The 9726-nt window shown below is 54.4% G+C and overlaps 1 non-coding gene and 1 pseudogene across 1 annotated transcript; both read right to left on the reverse strand.

Annotated features, from left to right (window-relative positions):
* Positions 1 to 427: 427 nt before the first annotated feature.
* Positions 428 to 8720, reverse strand: LOC126965548 (large subunit ribosomal RNA; annotated as a pseudogene).
* Positions 8721 to 9259: 539 nt separating this feature from the next.
* Positions 9260 to 9416, reverse strand: LOC126965551 (5.8S ribosomal RNA). The gene has a single exon (XR_007729560.1). It is a non-coding gene; the product is annotated as a 5.8S ribosomal RNA (ribosomal RNA).
* Between the last annotated feature and the right edge of the window lie 310 nt (positions 9417 to 9726).

A 9726-nucleotide genomic window follows, 5' to 3' on the forward strand; every position in this document is an offset into this window, starting at 1 on the left:
AATTTTTCAAACTCTTTGGCGACTTCTGGGCTCTCCTAGTACACGGATTTAATACAAGAAACGCTAGTAATTATATTATTTTATTTTACCTAGGAACCGCAGTTTCGGACATTTGGTTCATGCGCTCGGCCGAGCGGCCGGTGGTGCGAAGCTACCATCCGCGGGATTATGCCTGAACGCCTCTAAGGCCGAAGCCAGCCTAGCCGAATCCAGCAAGGATATACTCACTGTGGAGCCCCGAGTGTCGGGAGGCTCTAAACAATGTGACTTTACTAGTCGCATTTTATTCGTAAGACGCGACGTCGAAGCCCATTTGGAACGCGACGAACGGTGCGAGCGGTATTAACACGTGCACCACGGCATGTCGGGGCTCGGAATAGTCTGTAGACGACTTACGTTCCTGGCGGGGTGTTGTGCTCGGTAGAGCAGCGTCGTGCTGCGATCTGTTGAGACTCAGCCCTACGCCAGGTGATTCGTCCGAGGACGCATCGTCGCCGAGCAGAGTTGTGTGTGTGCAAACAAACAACAGCCAACATAATATTATAATAACATAATAATATAATATTATCATGATATTTCGTCGTGACGGACGCGTCACGCGATTTCTCATGATTATAAAATTTTACAATATATTATTATTTATTATAGTTGAAAGACGTGGTTGTTGTACGTGTTAATGTCCGAAACTGCGGTTCCTCTCGTACTGAGCAGTATTACTATCGCAACGACACGCCATCAGGAGGGTAAAACTAACCTGTCTCACGACGGTCTAAACCCAGCTCACGTTCCCTTTTGATGGGTGAACAATCCAACGCTTGGCGAATTTTGCTTCGCAATGATAGGAAGAGTCGACATCGAACGATCAAAAAGCAACGTCGCTATGAACGCTTGGCCGCCACAAGCCAGTTATCCCTGTGGTAACTTTTCTGGCACCTCTTGCTAAAAACTCTTTATACTAAAGGATAGGCCGTGCTTTCGCAGTCCCTATGCGTACAGAACATCTGGATCAAGTCAGCTTTTGCCCTTTTGCTCCACGCGAGGTTTCTGTCCTCGCTGAGCTGGCTTTAGGACACCTGCGTTATTCTTTGACAGATGTACCGCCCCAGTCAAACTCCCCGCCTGGCAGTGTCCTCGAACCGGATCACGCGGGAGTTGTACGGCGACGAGCGTTGCCGCCACGTCGCCACTCTGCACGCTTGGAACGAAACACCGTACGCCCGCCGATATTATCGACCGCGCACCGCTTTCGCCCAACCGAGTAAGTAATGAAACAATGAAAGTAGTGGTTTTTCAGCGACGACCGCGAACGATCTCCCACTTATGCTACACCTCTCATGTCTCCTTACAATGCCAGACTAGAGTCAAGCTCAACAGGGTCTTCTTTCCCCGCTGATTCTCCCAAGCCCGTTCCCTTGTCTGTGGTTTCGCTAGATAGTAGATAGGGACACTCCCCTTCCCAAGGACTTGTCAACCTTTCGGTTATAAAGATCTACATCCCGTTTGCGCCAAGCCACTACGAGTCAGACACCAATGGAGGGGTACTGATACCCAGTGAGCTCCCCTCCCCCATAGCCCCCGTGTCGGTAGAGCTACCTCCACCCCGTTTGACGGATAACCGCCGAGGAACCTTTCGGAACCATCTACTTCAGGTCAATTGAAGGCCACCGCGCCCGTTGCTCGGATAACCGAGATGAGGTGGCTACTTGGCCAACTTTTTTGGGTGAGCACCCTGAAGTACAGCTGGACACCCTATACCGACTGTCCGCTAACAGACGTGACAACATACATCGCGCCTGTTTCCAACTTTCCCTCAAGGTACTAGTGAGTAGATAGGGACACTCCCCTTCCCAAGGACTTGTCAACCTTTCGGTTATAAAGATCTACATCCCATTTGCGCCAAGCCACTACGAGTCCGACACCAATGGAGGGGCACTGATACCCAGTGAGCTCCCCTCCCCCATAGCCCCCGTGTCGGTAGAGCTACCTCCACCACGTTTGGCGGGTAATCGCCGAGGAACCTTTCGGAACCATCTACTTCAGGTCAATTGAAGGCCACCGCGCCCGCTGCTCGGATAACCGAGATGAGGTGGCTACTTGGCCAACTTTTTTGGGTGAGCACCCTGAAGTACAGCTGAATACCCTATACCGACTGTCCACTAACAGACGTGATAACATACATCGCGCCTGTTTCCAACTTTCCCTCAAGGTGGGAATCTCGTTAATCCATTCATGCGCGTCACTAATTAGATGACGAGGCATTTGGCTATATACCTCCCGCTTCGTCGGTGTTTCGTGAACAATCCATTTTGATCATTAAGTTTTCACAAAAGGATTACTTGTAATCATTATGGATCCCCGAGGACACCACTGGGGGGGACAGTGACGTTGCGAAAATTTTGCCGTGGTCCGGTTCGATGTCTCTACTGGGGATCAGTCTCCTGAGTTTTGCAACCCAGGGTAAGAACTGGCGGGAAGAACCGGCGGGTCCGGCGTCAACCCTTACCGCAGGAGCCCGGGCCCTGACTCTGGCCGATTGCTCAAGCGGTTCTCGGTCATCTGATTGAACCGCGTCCAATTCATACACGACCCTCTCAACGCAACAATCGAAACGCTATCGAAGAACAACTCCTTCAGCCGCAGCAGTTTCTTAAGATCCATATAGGATGCTCTGCTCCATACACCGCGCCAGGATATGGTGCAAGAGGTAACGCTGATCTTTGCTGCTCCGTGCAGTCCCAAACGGCTGCGTACCCTCTCGATCAAGTCCCCGTGTTCGGCATATTTATTACGCTTCTCACGATGGGCTTGATCGAGCGGGCGCTGGCCGGAGACTTCCTGTGCGTCAACGATAACTCCCTCACCACCCCTGTTGCAAAGGATGTCCGGCTTCCTAAGTCCTTTATCACCAGGACTGTCTGGACGTGGGGCTCCAGTTCAACGGGCCACCCTTGCTCCGATAACGCCGAGGCGAGTATCTTCACTACCCTGTTGTGTCTTTCTATCCGGCCGCCATGTGTTCTGAAACACTTTTGTATTATATGAGCCGTCGTCTCCCTGACCATGCAGCCTGCACGGCAGTTCGACTCAGGCTCCGAAATCTCTGATCTGCGTCCCCTAGTGGTTCTAATTCGGGACGGCAATGCATTAATGTGGCACTTAACAAAGTCCACGTAATCGCGGCCGGTTATTTGGTGGCATTTCGCACGAATCCAGCGGGTGGATCCTTTAACCCGCGACGACTCCCGTAATTCATAGCCGTCTACTGATCCATGCAGTTTTTCTTTCCAATACAGGGAGATAGACCTTTGGCCTGTTTTCGGGCAAACCGTTGACAACTTGGATAACAGCTTCTTTGTTCTGTAAGGCCTTTTTTATGTCTTGCTCTAACATCACTGATCCAGCCGGAGTGAAGTCGACTCCGAGATAGCGCCATCTTTCCACACAAGTGGCTTACCTGATCCACTTCGCGCCCACCTTAAAGGTGTTTTCGGCGATGTAATGGATCTTCTTGCTGTGTCCATCTGGCACTAACGAAAGCACGGCGCTTTTCGAACGGTTCAGATGGAGGCCCATCATCATTCCAACCCTGTGCACCACATCGATGGACTCCTGGAGTCCCGCCATTGTGCTCGCGATTAGCACGAGGTCATCGGCGTACGCTAGGGCGGAGATGATCTCCGTTCCTAGACTTCTTTCTTCTGGCTTCTTTGCCTCCAGGCGTAGGGTACCCCTACGCCTGGAGGCAAAGAAGCCAGTATAATGTCCATCGCCATGTTGAACAGGATCGGAGACAGTGGGTCCCCCTGCCGAACTCCCTTCCCCACTTTCACAGGGTCACTCGTCCCCTCCGAAGTCGCCAACGTAGTGAGGGCTGCTCGGTAAAGGCGAGCAACGTAGTCACAGAAAGCCATGGGTAGGTATGTCTCTCTCTACAAGTAGCTTGACAAGCGCCTCATGCGACACTGTGTCAAAGGCCTTGGAGAAGTCTAGCACAGCCACATGACATTCCCGCAACTTGCTCCTGCTATCCCCCAGAACCGTATCCAACACCGCTGTGTTCTCTAGGCAGCCGTCGGCGTGGACGAATCCTCGCTGACGATAGTCCGGGGGGCAACAATTCAAAATTCTCCGAGCCAAGAGACTATGCATATGCCTCAGCGGTATCGACGCAATCGAAATTGGTCGGTAGTCGCCGGGGCCCGCAGGCTCATCGTTCTTTGGCACGAAGATAGTTCTGCTTTGTCGCAGTAGTTCTGGGATTTCACCTATCCTCATCCATTCGTTGAAGAGGTCCGCCTTGGATTGCAGGGGTATACTACGCCAGTCGTCAGGCGTAATGCTGTCAGGACCTGCCGCAGTTCAAAGATCGATACGGGCCTTTCTGATCTCTTGAGCAGAAAATAGGGCCCAGAGCTGGTAATAGTCGCGCGTGCCTCCGTGCCGCTCTTTCAGCCGTAAGGCCGTCAGAGCTTCCGGTGTGGGCCCAGCAGCGGTCGACACTGCCTCAAGTATAGGCTGCCAATATGACACCATATCCCCAAGAGAGTGCTTCACGCCCCTGGTTGCGCCATCTATTACCTGCAGCACGTCTTCGTGATTTTTGAATATCTCCTGAATCCTAGCGTACTCTTCGCGCCTCCGCTTTCGCGAAGTCATCTTCAAGCCGGTGGCGTTTCCGGACTTGTGGGTTTTCTTCCGCCGCCCCCTACCTCGTGACTCCAGGCTCATTCGCATCTTTCGTGCCGCCTCCCTCTCGCAGAGTAGTTTGGCAAGCAGTTCCGACGCGTCTGGCCTATCCGAAGTCAATTCGGCGAAGGGGTCATCAAGGTCAGTGGTTTGCACTCTAGAGTCGGTTGTCGGCTGGTCTTCCACGGGCGTCGTTGCTTCGCGGGACAGCTCCACCTCCCTGACGGTGGCCGCAATCCGCATCTCCTCTACGTACTCGAGCACTTTGCTTTTGTACGCAGCGGAGCGCCTTTGGCCCTTAATCGCCTCTACAGTCCTTCCGGAACCTGAGAGACGAGCCGCCAGGGTAATATTGGTGCACTTCCCGGTCTCCACAATTAATCCCGCTTCAGTACGCGCCAACATCGTCAACTCTTCATCGCTCCACCTCCTCTTTACCCTATCTGTAGGGGCGGCTTCGGCGTTCGAATGCACCGGGTGGGCCCGTCGTTTATGGACGCCCAGCCCGATAGCAGTATTGAATGGTCGTGTACAAATCGGTCACGTGAACTGGAGATGACCACCGCTCGGCGATCGACCAGATTCAGCGTCCGGGTTTAGAATCGAGATGCTCTCTGACTCCTGCGGGAGGTCAGAGGTCAAATCCACTGCCGTGGTACGGCTCACATAATTCGACATAGCTTCTCTTAGATTTTCGGCCGTGGGGGCTGCTAACCCTTCACAGCCAATTTGTACGCGGCTTTCGCTAGGCTCCTCCCGAAGGACCGCTTTACTTGAGCACCCGTAAACGGGCACCCCATCGGAGCTCATTGGGGGCTCACCCCCAATGCATCACCCGCTATGTGGGTGTATCGTACGGGTGATAATGCACGCTCCCCGCCCAGCCTCCAGGCAAGCCTGTAGACCTAGCAGTAGAGCATGCTCCTCGCTTGAAAGCCAGGGAACGCGGCGAGGTTCAGCACTCTGGCAGTTGATAGCTGAAAGGATGTTTTGGCGTTCCTCCTCCCCCCAAAATGGATATTTCTATCCAACGTTAGTTAAGAGCGGCGGCACCGCGTGCAGGTCGTGGGTAGGAGTTGGGCTTCACTAATGCAACTGCACTTTACGCGCAGCGCATTAGCTCTTCCCCATAGCAAAGGGTAGTGCACGCACGTCATCGCCTCAAAGAGACTCAGTCTTGATCCCCCGTCCACAGTATTTTGCCAGCAAACCCATGAACGGGCCGTACACCCCCAGTGGAGCAACTCGGACTCTCCAGCCCGTTAGGGCCCTGCTCCGGGAGCATTAGCGTGATGCAGTTAAGAGAGTCATAGTTACTCCCGCCGTTTACCCGCGCTTGCTTGAATTTCTTCACGTTGACATTCAGAGCACTAGGCAGAAATCACATTGCGTCAACACCCGCGAGGGTCATCGCAATGCTTTGTTTTAATTAGACAGTCGGATTCCCCTTGTCCGTGCCAGTTCTGAGCTGACCGTTGAACGGCGGTCGTACAGTACCGCGCCGATCGCGCACGAGACGAAACCGACGCGGACTTACGGCTAGGAAGATCCGCGAAAGGCCGGAAAGCGGGTCCGGATTCAGCACGACGCGCGAGACCACCTTGCGCTGGAGACACGCGCGAGCATCGACCAGGCCCGGCACCGGCCGCATCCGCTTCCCGTCCAAACCCGACACACCCCGGTCCTCAGAGCCAATCCTTATTCCGAAGTTACGGATCCAATTTGCCTACTTCCCTTACCTACATTATTCTATCGACTAGAGGCTCTTCACCTTGGAGACCTGCTGCGGATATGGGTACGAGCCGGCGCGACATCTCCACGTACATCCCTCACCTGAATTTTCAAGGTCCGCAGAGAGTATCTGGACACCGCCGCCAATGCGGTGCTCTTCGCGTTCCGAACCATATCTCCCTTCTATAGGATTCCATGGAACTCGAACGCTCAGGCAGAAAAGAAAACTCTTCCCGGACCACTCGGCGGCGTCTTCAGGCCACTTTGGGTTACCCCGTCGAACACTCGCTTGAGAAACGAGAGAACGATTATTGAAACGGTTCCGCTGCCGGGTTCCGGAATAGGAAACGGATTCCCTTTCGCTCAAAGGGCGTTATTTATCATATACACAAAATATATATAAACACGCCGCATCGACATAAGATCTCTCCTTGAGCTTAGGATCGACTGACTCGCGAGCAACTACTGTTCACGCGAAATCCTTCTCCACGTCAGTCCTCCAGGGCCTCGCTGGAGTATTTGCTACTACCACCAAGATCTGCACCGACAGAGGCTCCAGGCGGGCTCACGCCCAGACCCTTCTGCGCACTCCGCCCCGCACGTCCTACTCGTTACGGCATAATACGCGTGCGCTTTGACACGCACGCGCCGATTGCCGGTAACGGTAGTGTATAGGCAAAACGCTTCAGCGCCATCCATTTTCAGGGCTGGTCGCTTCGGCAGGTGAGTCGTTGCATACTCCTTAGCGGATTCCGACTTCCATGGCCACCGTCCTGCTGTCATGAGCGACCAACGCCTTTCATGGTGTCCCATGAGCGTTTTTTAGGCGCCTTAACACTACGTTTGGTTCATCCCACAGCGCCAGTTATGCTTACCAAAATTGGCCCACTTGGCACCGTCATCAGATCTCCGGCTTCATCGTTCGAGTAAGCCGGAGTTCTCACCCATTTAAAGTTTGAGAATAGGTTGAGGTCGTTTCGGCCCCAATGCCTCTAATCATTTGCTTTACCGGATGAGACTGTTACGAGTCGACGCCAACTATCCTGAGGGAAACTTCGGACGGAACCAGCTACTAGATGGTTCGATTAGTCTTTCGCCCCTATATCCAGTTCCGACGATCGATTTGCACGTCAGAATCGCTACGGTCCTCCATCAGGGTTCCCCTGACTTCGACCTGACCAGGCATAGTTCACCATCTTTCGGGTCCCAGCATCTGTCCTTAGAGCGCGCTCGCATTCGCTGATTGGAAACGAGACGCCTCGGGAGTGCGAGAGATCGATTTTTGACGACCGACGCTCCATCCTCCCTGAGCGCGCGACAAGCGCAGGCCTCCACTTTCATTGCGCCTTTCAGTTTTGTCTGTTTTAATTCATAACTCAATGACTCGCACACATGCTAGACTCCTTGGTCCGTGTTTCAAGACGGGTCCTGCGAGTGCCCGAAACAGTAACATCACCGACTGATACGCGCACAGTCCGAGACTACACGGCTGCGACGACAGCGGCGTCGCGTCAGCATCCGTACAAGGGCAGGATATCGACGACGACTCTCGCTCGCGTCGGGCCGGACGCGTCCCCGGATGGAGACGCGTGCGCGTGTCATGACAAGTACCGTCCGCCGCCGGCCGGCGATCGTCACGGTCGGATGGCTGTGCGCGTGAACGCGCAGCCGCCCGGCTCCCGGACAACGCTTAGGCCGAACAGACGAACGGGTCGCGATGCATAATGTGTCTAAGAGAGAAGTGCACGCCGTCCGGGTGCATCAACGGCGCCGACCGGTGAACGCGAGCACGAGTCTCGCGCACATCGCGGCACGCCGCCGTACGCCCCTGAGTGACGATGAATCTCTCCGTTCGTTCATTCGAGTTTCGCAGGTTTCACGGTTTCACGTACTCTTGAACTCTCTCTTCAAAGTTCTTTTCAACTTTCCCTCACGGTACTAGTTCGCTATCGGTCTCGCGGTTATATTTAGCCTTAGATGGAGTTTACCACCCACTTAGGGCTGCACTCTCAAGCAACCCGACTCTGAGGAGAGTCCCTCTCGCGGACTCGCTCCGTCGCTACGGGCCTGGCACCCTCTATGGGAAAACGGCCCCGTTCAAGACGAACTTGGACGGGAGCGGCGACCGCGAGAAAGCGGAACCTCCCTAACACCACATGTCCCGCGACCGTGACTACCGCGGGATTCGGCGCTGGGCTTATCTCTGTTCGCTCGCCGCTACTGAGGGAATCCTGGTTAGTTTCTTTTCCTCCGCTTACTAATATCCTTAAATTTGGCGGGTGATCCTCCCTGATCTGAGGCCAACGATAAAAAGTATGAGGCAGACACGATATCCGTCAGCGCAGCGACACCGTCGTGCGCGCGCCGCCAATAAGTCTCAACGACGTATCGTCGACCCGCGCACGTACCGCGATCGAAGCGCCCTTCGGACGTCGAGTCCGCCTACTCGTTTGCACGCTCACGTCGGGCCGAAATAAAACGTGCAGCGCACGGTACGCGAACCGAAGGCGCAGCCACGCACGCCGTTCACATAGAGAACTCTGCATAGATTAATTAAAATTAATCACGAGATATCCGCGTGTGACAGCGAACGAGCGCGCCCCGGTGCCGCGCCCGTCTCCGTGACCCACGTCGAGCGTGAGGCGGAGACGGCGTTGCACGCGAACAGCACCACGCGTTGCGGCTTATTTTACATTTTCGAACGGATCGAGCGGGCGCCGGCAAACCGGCGGGGTTTACCCGAGCCCGGCCCGAAGACCGTCACTCGTTTTACACGTTTTTTAGGCGCGCAAACAGTGTTGTCAGTATACAGCGACGGTGTCGTCGTATTCTTTTATGCAGCCGGTCCTCAGACAGGAGTGGTCCTGGATATTTCTCCACGGACCGCAATGTGCGTTCGAAATGTCGATGTTCAAATGTGTCCTGCAGTTCACACTATGACGCGCAGTGAACTGCGTTCTTCATCGACCCGCGAGCCAAGTGATCCACCGTTCAGGGTAATAGTTTTTATATTTAGAAAATACGTGAACGATCTCTGTGTGTAACAAAATATTATGTGACGCACGCATTGCGCGTACGTCGTGATCTCGACTCGCTTTGCACTCGACATGAGCGCGTCGCGAGACGCACGCGCGTCGCGTACATGCGAACCGCGCCCGCCGAAGCGTCGTGCCGGAGACGTCGTGCCGGACACCCCCCACATGTGGCGGGAGACGGCAGCGCGCGCGCGGCAAACGCGACAACGGAGCACAGAGAACACATCGCGAGCGCAAGAATAATCAGTGATTGACACGTGATTGAAGTTATCAT

The sequence above is a fragment of the Leptidea sinapis genome, chromosome 7, assembly GCF_905404315.1.
Source record: "Leptidea sinapis chromosome 7, ilLepSina1.1, whole genome shotgun sequence".
Lineage (NCBI taxonomy): Eukaryota > Metazoa > Arthropoda > Insecta > Lepidoptera > Pieridae > Leptidea > Leptidea sinapis.